We start from the raw sequence: 12855 nt of genomic DNA, 5'->3' as shown, positions 1-12855 counted from the left end.
ACCTGGCCAGAATTGGCAGAATATGCATTGCAGGAGCTTGCTTGCCCGGCAGCAAGTGTCCTATCAGAAAGAGTATTCAGTGCTGCAGGTTCAATATTAACCGAAAAAAGGACTCGTCTGGCTACCCAAAATGTTGACGATCTAACATTCATTAAAATGAACCACAACTGGATTTCGAAATCTTTTGCCCCACCTTACCCGGCCGACACCTAGCTTTCCTATGAAAAGCTCTTGCCTGTGAATTACTTTTCTAATGTCTAATTTGCTGCAGCTGATTGTACAGCATACGACATGTTTACACCTCCCTAAATGGCAAAACTCCCCACACGGGGCCGTGGTATCGCGACTTGGCGCAAGCACCCGTGAGACTGCTGTTTGTCTGAAGAGGTGGGTGTGCTCGCTTTTGGTTGACGGCATTGCTACTGGGTCCCTCATAGTACAATGTAGTGTCTCTGGCGGTGGTGGTGCGCACCCAACGTCAGACACACCGTTGTAACATGAGGGGCCCTGGGGCGGTCCCGCCGGCCTCAAGAGAGTTCCCCCCTACCCCAGCTCAAAATGTGCTCTACCACGTGCAAAATTATGTCGCACAGCTCCACCAATCTTTAGTCTATTCGCTGACATCATTCAATGTCTGGCACTGACAATACAAATTTGTAGACATCTATGATGCAACTTAAAGTAGTCTGTGTCTGTGTCCTATATTGGCACCATTAAATAGTTACTGCCAAATTACTATGTCAGAAACTCAGTAGATGAGCCCACCCCTGTACCTAAGTATGCCACCTTTTTTTTTGTTTTGGTTGTTTTGCGAGACATTAACATCTATTTATATTTTGGGAGTACTGGGACAGACACTCCTTGCACTACTCCTCCACTCACCACCAAGTTGCCTGTGTATCCATGTAACCGCTGTAAAGCTGCCATGAGCCTATTGTTTGTTATTTTAGGCCTTTGATAGCCTGTCTGCGGTCCCTACTTTAAATACTCCTCCACTCATCACCAGCTGCCTGCCCGTGTATCCATGTAACCGCTGTAAAGCTGCCATGAGCCTATTGTTTGTTATTTTAGGCCTTTGATAGCCTGTCTGCGGTCCCTACTTTAAATACTCCTCCACTCACCACCAAGCTGCCTGTGTATCCATGTAACCGCTGTAAAGCTGCCATGAGCCTATTGTTTGTTATTTTAGGCCTTTGATAGCCTGTCTGCGGTCCCTACTTTAAATACTCCTCCACTCATCACCAGCTGCCTGCCCGTGTATCCATGTAACCGCTGTAAAGCTGCCATGAGCCTATTGTTTGTTATTTTAGGCCTTTGATAGCCTGTCTGCGGTCCCTACTTTAAATACTCCTCCACTGACCACCAAGCTGCCTGCCCGTGTATCCATGTAACCGCTGTAAAACTGCCATAAGCCTATTGTTTGTTATTTTAGGCCTTTGATAGCCTGTCTGCGGTCCCTACTTTAAATACTCCTCCACTCACCACCAAGCTGCCTGTGTATCCATGTAACCGCTGTAAAGCTGCCATGAGCCTATTGTATGTTATTTTAGGCCTTTGATAGCCTGTCTGCGGTCCCTACTTTAAATACTCCTCCACTCACCACCAAGCTGCCTGTGTATCCATGTAACCGCTGTAAAGCTGCCATGAGCCTATTGTTTGTTATTTTAGGCCTTTGATAGCCTGTCTGCGGTCCCTACTTTAAATACTCCTCCACTGACCACCAAGCTGCCTGCCCGTGTATCCATGTAACCGCTGTAAAACTGCCATGAGCCTATTGTTTGTTATTTTAGGCCTTTGATAGCCTGTCTGCGGTCCCTACTTTAAATACTCCTCCACTCACCACCAAGCTGCCTGTGTATCCATGTAACCGCTGTAAAGCTGCCATGAGCCTATTGTTTGTTATTTTAGGCCTTTGATAGCCTGTCTGCGGTCCCTACTTTAAATACTCCTCCACTCATCACCAGCTGCCTGCCCGTGTATCCATGTAACCGCTGTAAAGCTGCCATGAGCCTATTGTTTGTTATTTTAGGCCTTTGATAGCCTGTCTGCGGTCCCTACTTTAAATACTCCTCCACTGACCACCAAGCTGCCTGCCCGTGTATCCATGTAACCGCTGTAAAACTGCCATAAGCCTATTGTTTGTTATTTTAGGCCTTTGATAGCCTGTCTGCGGTCCCTACTTTAAATACTCCTCCACTCACCACCAAGCTGCCTGTGTATCCATGTAACCGCTGTAAAGCTGCCATGAGCCTATTGTATGTTATTTTAGGCCTTTGATAGCCTGTCTGCGGTCCCTACTTTAAATACTCCTCCACTGACCACCAAGCTGCCTGCCCGTGTATCCATGTAACCGCTGTAAAACTGCCATAAGCCTATTGTTTGTTATTTTAGGCCTTTGATAGCCTGTCTGCGGTCCCTACTTTAAATACTCCTCCACTCACCACCAAGCTGCCTGTGTATCCATGTAACCGCTGTAAAGCTGCCATGAGCCTATTGTTTGTTATTTTAGGCCTTTGATAGCCTGTCTGCGGTCCCTACTTTAAATACTCCTCCACTCATCACCAGCTGCCTGCCCGTGTATCCTTGTAACCGCTGTAAAGCTGCCATGAGCCTATTGTTTGTTATTTTAGGCCTTTGATAGCCTGTCTGCGGTCCCTACTTTAAATACTCCTCCACTGACCACCAAGCTGCCTGCCCGTGTATCCATGTAACCGCTGTAAAACTGCCATAAGCCTATTGTTTGTTATTTTAGGCCTTTGATAGCCTGTCTGCGGTCCCTACTTTAAATACTCCTCCACTCACCACCAAGCTGCCTGTGTATCCATGTAACCGCTGTAAAGCTGCCATGAGCCTATTGTTTGTTATTTTAGGCCTTTGATAGCCTGTCTGCGGTCCCTACTTTAAATACTCCTCCACTCACCACCAAGCTGCCTGTGTATCCATGTAACCGCTGTAAAGCTGCCATGAGCCTATTGTTTGTTATTTTAGGCCTTTGATAGCCTGTCTGCGGTCCCTACTTTAAATACTCCTCCACTGACCACCAAGCTGCCTGCCCGTGTATCCATGTAACCGCTGTAAAACTGCCATGAGCCTATTGTTTGTTATTTTAGGCCTTTGATAGCCTGTCTGCGGTCCCTACTTTAAATACTCCTCCACTCACCACCAAGCTGCCTGTGTATCCATGTAACCGCTGTAAAGCTGCCATGAGCCTATTGTTTGTTATTTTAGGCCTTTGATAGCCTGTCTGCGGTCCCTACTTTAAATACTCCTCCACTCATCACCAGCTGCCTGCCCGTGTATCCATGTAACCGCTGTAAAGCTGCCATGAGCCTATTGTTTGTTATTTTAGGCCTTTGATAGCCTGTCTGCGGTCCCTACTTTAAATACTCCTCCACTGACCACCAAGCTGCCTGCCCGTGTATCCATGTAACCGCTGTAAAACTGCCATAAGTGTTATGGTTCTCAATGGCAAGAGAACATAGCCCAGCATACATAGGAACTAGCTCTTGGAAGGATGGAAACTTAAACTGACCATGAACTAAACCTGCCGCACAACTAACAGTAGCCGGGTAGCGTAGCCTGCGTTTTATCCCTAGACGCCCAGCGCCGGCCGGAGGACTAACTAATCCTGGCAGAGGAAAATATAGTCCTGGCTCACCTCTAGAGAAATTTCCCCGAAAGGCAGACAGAGGCCCCCACATATATTGGCGGTGATTTAAGATGAAAATGACAAACGTAGTATGAAAATAGGTTTAGCAAAATCGAGGTCCGCTTACTAGATAGCAGGAAGACAGAAAGGGTACTTTCATGGTCAGCTGAAAACCCTATCAATACACCATCCTGAAATTACTTTAAGACTCTAGTATTAACTCATAACATCAGAGTGGCAATTTCAGATCACAAGAGCTTTCCAGACACAGAAACGAAACTGCAGCTGTGAACTGGAACAAAATGCAAAAAACAAACAAGGACAAAAGTCCGACTTAGCTGGAAGTTGTCTGGTAGCAGGAACATGCACAGAAAGGCTTCTGATTACAATGTTGACCGGCATGGAAGTGACAGAGGAGCAAGGTTAAATAGCGACTCCCACATCCTGATGGGAACAGGTGAACAGAGGGGATGATGCACACAAGTTCAATTCCACCAGTGGCCACCGGGGGAGCCCAATATCCAATTTCACAACAGTACCCCCCCCTCAAGGAGGGGGCACCGAACCCTCACCAGAACCACCAGGGCGATCAGGATGAGCCCTATGAAAGGCACGGACCAGATCGGAGGCATGAACATCAGAGGCAGTCACCCAAGAATTATCCTCCTGACCGTATCCCTTCCATTTGACCAGATACTGGAGTTTCCGTCTGGAAACACGGGAGTCCAAGATTTTTTCCACAACGTACTCCAACTCGCCCTCAACCAACACCGGAGCAGGAGGCTCAACGGAAGGCACAACCGGTACCTCATACCTGCGCAACAATGACCGATGAAAAACATTATGAATAGAAAAAGATGCAGGGAGGTCCAAACGGAAGGACACAGGGTTAAGAATCTCCAATATCTTGTACGGGCCGATGAACCGAGGCTTAAACTTAGGAGAAGAAACCCTCATAGGGACAAAACGAGAAGACAACCACACCAAGTCCCCGACACAAAGCCGAGGACCAACCCGACGCCGGCGGTTGGCAAAAAGCTGAGTCTTCTCCTGGGACAACTTCAAATTGTCCACCACCTGCCCCCAAATCTGATGCAACCTCTCCACCACAGCATCCACTCCAGGACAATCCGAAGATTCCACCTGACCGGAGGAAAATCGAGGATGAAACCCCGAATTACAGAAAAAAGGAGACACCAAGGTGGCAGAGCTGGCCCGATTATTGAGGGCAAACTCCGCTAAAGGCAAAAAAGCAACCCAATCATCCTGATCTGCAGACACAAAACACCTCAAATATGTCTCCAAAGTCTGATTCGTCCGCTCGGTCTGGCCATTAGTCTGAGGATGGAAAGCAGACGAGAAAGACAAATCTATGCCCATCCTAGCACAGAATGCCCGCCAAAATCTAGCCAAGAATTGGGTTCCTCTGTCAGAAACGATATTCTCCGGAATACCATGCAAACGAACCACATTTTGAAAAAACAGAGGAACCAACTCGGAAGAAGAAGGCAACTTAGGCAGGGGAACCAAATGGACCATCTTAGAGAAACGGTCACACACCACCCAGATGACAGACATCTTCTGAGAAACAGGAAGATCCGAAATAAAATCCATCGAGATGTGCGTCCAAGGCCTCTTCGGGATAGGCAAGGGCAACAACAATCCACTAGCCCGAGAACAACAAGGCTTGGCCCGAGCACAAACGTCACAAGACTGCACGAAGCCTCGTACATCTCGTGACAGGGAAGGCCACCAGAAGCACCTTGCCACCAAATCCCTGGTACCAAAGATTCCAGGATGACCTGCCAACGCAGAAGAATGAACCTCAGAAATGACTTTACTGGTCCAATCATCAGGAACAAACAGTCTACCAGGTGGGCAACGATCAGGTCTATCCGCCTGAAAATCCTGCAAGGCCCGCCACAGGTCTGGAGAAACGGCAGACAATATCACTCCATCCTTAAGGATACCTGTAGGTTCAGAATTACCAGGGGAGTCAGGCTCAAAACTCCTAGAAAGGGCATCCGCCTTAACATTCTTAGAACCCGGTAGGTATGACACCACAAAATTAAACCGAGAGAAAAACAACGACCAGCGCGCCTGTCTAGGATTCAGGCGTCTGGCGGACTCAAGATAAATTAAATTTTTGTGGTCGGTCAATACCACCACCTGATGTCTAGCCCCCTCAAGCCAATGACGCCACTCCTCAAAAGCCCACTTCATGGCCAAAAGCTCCCGATTCCCAATATCATAATTCCGCTCGGCGGGCGAAAATTTACGAGAAAAAAAAGCACAAGGTTTCATCACGGAGCAGTCGGAACTTCTTTGCGACAAAACCGCCCCAGCTCCGATTTCAGAAGCGTCGACCTCAACCTGAAAAGGAAGAGCAACATCAGGCTGACGCAACACAGGGGCGGAAGAAAAGCGGCGCTTAAGCTCCCGAAAGGCCTCCACAGCAGCAGGGGACCAATCAGCAACATCAGCACCCTTCTTAGTCAAATCAGTCAATGGTTTAACAACATCAGAAAAACCAGCAATAAATCGACGATAAAAGTTAGCAAAGCCCAAAAATTTCTGAAGACTCTTAAGAGAAGAGGGTTGCGTCCAATCACAAATAGCCCGAACCTTGACAGGATCCATCTCGATGGAAGAGGGGGAAAAAATGTATCCCAAGAAGGAAATCTTTTGAACCCCAAAAACGCACTTAGAACCCTTCACACACAAGGAATTAGACCGCAAAACCTGAAAAACCCTCCTGACCTGCTGGACATGAGAGTCCCAGTCATCCGAAAAAATCAGAATATCATCCAGATACACGATCATAAATTTATCCAAATAATCACGGAAAATGTCATGCATAAAGGACTGAAAGACTGAAGGGGCATTTGAAAGGCCAAAAGGCATCACCAAATACTCAAAGTGGCCCTCGGGCGTATTAAATGCGGTTTTCCACTCATCCCCCTGCTTAATTCGCACCAAATTATACGCCCCACGGAGATCTATCTTAGAGAACCACTTGGCCCCCTTTATGCGAGCAAACAAATCAGTCAGCAGTGGCAACGGATATTGATATTTAACCGTGATTTTATTCAAAAGCCGATAATCAATACACGGCCTCAAAGAGCCATCTTTCTTAGACACAAAGAAAAAACCGGCTCCTAAGGGAGATGACGAAGGACGAATATGTCCCTTTTCCAAGGACTCCTTTATATATTCTCGCATAGCAGCATGTTCAGGCACAGACAGATTAAATAAACGACCCTTAGGGTATTTACTACCCGGAATCAAATCTATGGCACAATCGCACTCCCGGTGCGGAGGTAATGAACCAAGCTTAGGTTCTTCAAAAACGTCACGATAGTCAGACAAGAATTCAGGAATCTCAGAGGGAATAGATGACGAAATGGAAACCAAAGGTACGTCCCCATGCATCCCCTTACATCCCCAGCTTAACACAGACATAGCGTTCCAGTTGAGGACTGGGTTATGAGATTGCAGCCATGGCAATCCAAGCACCAACACATCATGTAGATTATACAGCACAAGAAAGCGAATAATCTCCTGATGATCCGGATTAATTCGCATAGTTACTTGTGTCCAGTATTGTGGTTTATTACTAGCCAATGGGGTGGAGTCAATCCCCTTCAGAGGTATAGGAGTTTCAAGAGGCTCTAAATCATACCCACAGCGTTTGGCAAAGGACCAATCCATAAGACTCAAAGCGGCGCCAGAGTCGACATAGGCATCCGCGGTAATAGATGATAAAGAACAAATCAGGGTCACAGATAGAATAAACTTAGACTGAAAAGTGCCAATTGAAACTGACTTATCAAGCTTCTTAGTACGCTTAGAGCATGCTGATATAACATGAGTTGAATCACCACAATAAAAGCACAACCCATTTTTTCGTCTAAAATTCTGCCGTTCGCTTCTGGACAGAATTCTATCACATTGCATATTCTCTGGCGTCTTCTTAGTAGACACCGCCAAATGGTGCACAGGTTTGCGCTCCCGCAGACGTCTATCGATCTGGATAGCCATTGTCATGGACTCATTCAGACCCGCAGGCACAGGGAACCCCACCATAACATCCTTAACGGCATCAGAGACACCCTCTCTGAAATTCGCCGCCAGGGCGCACTCATTCCACTGAGTAAGCACAGACCATTTACGGAATTTTTGGCAGTATATTTCAACTTCATCTTGCCCCTGAGATAGGGACATCAAGGCTTTTTCCGCCTGAAGCTCTAAATGAGGTTCCTCATAAAGCAACCCCAAGGCCAGAAAAAACGCATCCACATTGAGCAACGCAGGATCCCCTGGAGCCAATGCAAAAGCCCAATCTTGAGGGTCGCCCCGGAGCAAGGAAATCACAATCCTGACCTGCTGAGCAGGATCTCCAGCAGAGCGAGATTTCAGGGACAAAAACAACTTGCAATTATTTTTGAAATTTTGAAAGCAAGATCTATTCCCCGAGAAAAATTCAGGCAAAGGAATTCTAGGTTCAGATATAGGAACATGAACAACAAAATCTTGTAAATTTTGAACTTTCGTGGTGAGATTATTCAAACCTGCAGCTAAACTCTGAATATCCATTTTAAACAGGTGAACACAGAGCCATTCCAGGATTAGAAGGAGAGAGAGAGAGGAAGGCTGCAATATAGGCAGACTTGCAAGTGATTCAATTGAAAGCACACTCAGAACTGAAGGAAAAAAAAATAAAAAATTTTCAGCAGACTTCTTTTTTCTCTCCTTTCTCTGCCAATTAATTTAACCCTTTAAGTCCGGTCAAACTGTTATGGTTCTCAATGGCAAGAGAACATAGCCCAGCATACATAGGAACTAGCTCTTGGAAGGATGGAAACTTAAACTGACCATGAACTAAACCTGCCGCACAACTAACAGTAGTCGGGTAGCGTAGCCTGCGTTTTATCCCTAGACGCCCAGCGCCGGCCGGAGGACTAACTAATCCTGGCAGAGGAAAATATAGTCCTGGCTCACCTCTAGAGAAATTTCCCCGAAAGGCAGACAGAGGCCCCCACATATATTGGCGGTGATTTAAGATGAAAATGACAAACGTAGTATGAAAATAGGTTTAGCAAAATCGAGGTCCGCTTACTAGATAGCAGGAAGACAGAAAGGGTACTTTCATGGTCAGCTGAAAACCCTATCAATACACCATCCTGAAATTACTTTAAGACTCTAGTATTAACTCATAACATCAGAGTGGCAATTTCAGATCACAAGAGCTTTCCAGACACAGAAACGAAACTGCAGCTGTGAACTGGAACAAAATGCAAAAAACAAACAAGGACAAAAGTCCGACTTAGCTGGAAGTTGTCTGGTAGCAGGAACATGCACAGAAAGGCTTCTGATTACAATGTTGACCGGCATGGAAGTGACAGAGGAGCAAGGTTAAATAGCGACTCCCACATCCTGATGGGAACAGGTGAACAGAGGGGATGATGCACACAAGTTCAATTCCACCAGTGGCCACCGGGGGAGCCCAAAATCCAATTTCACAACACATAAGCCTATTGTTTGTTATTTTAGGCCTTTGATAGCCTGTCTGCGGTCCCTATTTTAAATACTCCTCCACTCACCACCAAGCTGCCTGTGTATCCATGTAACCGCTGTAAAGCTGCCATGAGCCTATTGTTTGTTATTTTAGGCCTTTGATAGCCTGTCTGCGGTCCCTACTTTAAATACTCCTCCACTCACCACCAAGCTGCCTGTGTATCCATGTAACCGCTGTAAAGCTGCCATGAGCCTATTGTTTGTTATTTTAGGCCTTTGATAGCCTGTCTGCGGTCCCTACTTTAAATACTCCTCCACTGACCACCAAGCTGCCTGCCCGTGTATCCATGTAACCGCTGTAAAACTGCCATAAGGCTATTGTTTGTTATTTTAGGCCTTTGATAGCCTGTCTGCGGTCCCTACTTTAAATACTCCTCCACTCACCACCAAGCTGCCTGTGTATCCATGTAACCGCTGTAAAGCTGCCATGAGCCTATTGTTTGTTATTTTAGGCCTTTGATAGCCTGTCTGCGGTCCCTACTTTAAATACTCCTCCACTCACCACCAAGCTGCCTGTGTATCCATGTAACCGCTGTAAAGCTGCCATGAGCCTATTGTTTGTTATTTTAGGCCTTTGATAGCCTGTCTGCGGTCCCTACTTTAAATACTCCTCCACTGACCACCAAGCTGCCTGCCCGTGTATCCATGTAACTGCTGTAAAACTGCCATGAGCCTATTGTTTGTTATTTTAGGCCTTTGATAGCCTGTCTGCGGTCCCTACTTTAAATACTCCTCCACTGACCACCAAGCTGCCTGCCCGTGTATCCATGTAACCGCTGTAAAACTGCCATGAGCCTATTGTTTGTTATTTTAGGCCTTTGATAGCCTGTCTGCGGTCCCTACTTTAAATACTCCTCCACTGACCACCAAGCTGCCTGTGTATCCATGTAACCGCTGTAAAGCTGCCATGAGCCTATTGTTTGTATTTTAGGCCTTTGATAGCCTGTCTGCGGTCCCTACTTTAAATACTCCTCCACTCATCACCAGCTGCCTGCCCGTGTATCCATGTAACCGCTGTAAAGCTGCCATGAGCCTATTGTTTGTTATTTTAGGCCTTTGATAGCCTGTCTGCGGTCCCTACTTTAAATACTCCTCCACTCACCACCAAGCTGCCTGTGTATCCATGTAACCGCTGTAAAGCTGCCATGAGCCTATTGTTTGTTATTTTAGGCCTTTGATAGCCTGTCTGCGGTCCCTACTTTAAATACTCCTCCACTGACCACCAAGCTGCCTGCCCGTGTATCCATGTAACCGCTGTAAAACTGCCATGAGCCTATTGTTTGTTATTTTAGGCCTTTGATAGCCTGTCTGCGGTCCCTACTTTAAATACTCCTCCACTGACCACCAAGCTGCCTGCCCGTGTATCCATGTAACCGCTGTAAAACTGCCATGAGCCTATTGTTTGTTATTTTAGGCCTTTGATAGCCTGTCTGCGGTCCCTACTTTAAATACTCCTCCACTGACCACCAAGCTGCCTGCCCGTGTATCCATGTAACCGCTGTAAAACTGCCATGAGCCTATTGTTTGTTATTTTAGGCCTTTGATAGCCTGTCTGCGGTCCCTACTTTAAATACTCCTCCACTGACCACCAAGCTGCCTGCCCGTGTATCCATGTAACCGCTGTAAAACTGCCATAAGCCTATTGTTTGTTATTTTAGGCCTTTGATAGCCTGTCTGCGGTCCCTACTTTAAATACTCCTCCACTCACCACCAAGCTGCCTGTGTATCCATGTAACCGCTGTAAAGCTGCCATGAGCCTATTGTTTGTTATTTTAGGCCTTTGATAGCCTGTCTGCGGTCCCTACTTTAAATACTCCTCCACTCACCACCAAGCTGCCTGTGTATCCATGTAACCGATGTAAAACTGCAGTATTTTGCTTATAAAAAAGAAAATACTGGAGAGATATCAAATGCAGACATTTTAACATTAAAAACAAAAATACATACAACAAAAAACTGGTACAGTACAAAAATTGGCCACCAGCTACAAAAACTTTCTCCTGCAAGTAGTTAACTGAAAGGTTTTTTTCCATTGAAAACACAGATATGGCATCCACCGAGTGTTGTCCTGTCGCGTCTTCTTTATATTATTGCCAAGAAGCTGCAACTGAATAAAGCTGAGCTTCTACCTTCTGCCTCTTATTAACTGCTTTTTTTTAAAAAAATTGTCCACCAGCTACAAAAACTTGCTACTGCAAGTAGTTAACTGAAAGGTTTTTTTCCATTGAAAAAACAGATATGGCATCCACCGAGTGTTGTCCTGTCGCGTCTTCTTTATATTATTGCCAAGAAGCTGCAACTGAATAAAGCTGAGCTTCTACCTTCTGCCTCTTATTAACTGCTTTTTTTTTATAAAATTGGCTGTTCCGGCCTACTAAAGGTGTCTGTCTGCCCCTGCCTGGTGTTGTCCTCAACTGAATAAAGCTGAGCTTCAACCTTCTGTTCCAAATTACCATTTTTAAAAATGCAATTGGCTGTTCCGGCCTACTAAAGGTGAATGTCTGCCCCTGCCTGGTGTTGTCCTCAACTGAATAAAGCTGAGCTTCTACCTTCTGTTCCAAATTACCATTTTTAAAAATGCAATTGGCTGTTCCGGCCTACTAAAGGTGAATGTCTGCCCCTGCCTGGTGTTGTCCTCAACTGAATAAAGCTGAGCTTCTACCTTCTGTTCCAAATTACCATTTCTAAAAATGCCATTGGCTGTTCCGGCCTACTACAGGTGAATGTCTGCCCCTGCCTGGTGTTGTCCTCAACTGAATAAAGCTGAGCTTCAACCTTCAGTTCCAAATTACCATTTTTAAAAATGCAATTGGCTGTTCCGGCCTACTAACATTGCCATCTCTGTGTGCGGTTCCACCATTACTCCAAAGCAACATGCCCGCTGCCTTGGAGTCATCCTTGATTCCGAGCTTTCATTCACCCCCCACATCCGATCACTGGCTCGCTCTTCTTATCTGCATCTCAAAAACATTTCCAGAATTCGCCCTTTTCTTACTTTCGACTCTGCAAAAACTCTTACTGTCTCACTTATTCATTCTCGTCTGGACTATTGTAACTCTCTACTAATTGGCCTACCTTTTACCAGACTCTCCCCGCTCCAATCTGTCCTGAATGCTGCTGCCAGGATCATATTCCTCGCCAACCGTTACACCGATGCCTCTACCTTGTGCCAGTCATTACACTGGCTACCCATCCAATCCAGAATCCAGTACAAAACTACTACCCTCATCCACAAAGCACTCCATGGCTCAGCACCACCCTACATCTCCTCTCTGGTCTCAGTCTACCAACCTACCCGTGCCCTCCGCTCTGCTAATGACCTCAGGTTAGCATCCTCAATAATCAGAACCTCCCACTCCCGTCTCCAAGACTTTACACGTGCGGCGCCGATTCTTTGGAATGCACTACCTAGGTTAATACAATTAATCCCCAATCCCCACAGTTTTAAGCGTGCACTAAAAACTCATTTGTTCAGATTGGCCTACCGCCTCAACGCATTAACCTAATTATCCCTGTGTGGCCTATTAATAAAAAACAACAACATAATCACGTTCCTCCATCATGTTCTCATACACTTTATGCAGTTAATAGCCTCTGTGTCTGTACTGTTACATACTTAGGCAGTTAAC

Source organism: Ranitomeya variabilis, chromosome 5 (assembly GCF_051348905.1).
Source record: "Ranitomeya variabilis isolate aRanVar5 chromosome 5, aRanVar5.hap1, whole genome shotgun sequence".
Classification (NCBI taxonomy): domain Eukaryota; kingdom Metazoa; phylum Chordata; class Amphibia; order Anura; family Dendrobatidae; genus Ranitomeya; species Ranitomeya variabilis.
This window is presented reverse-complemented; position numbering follows the sequence as displayed.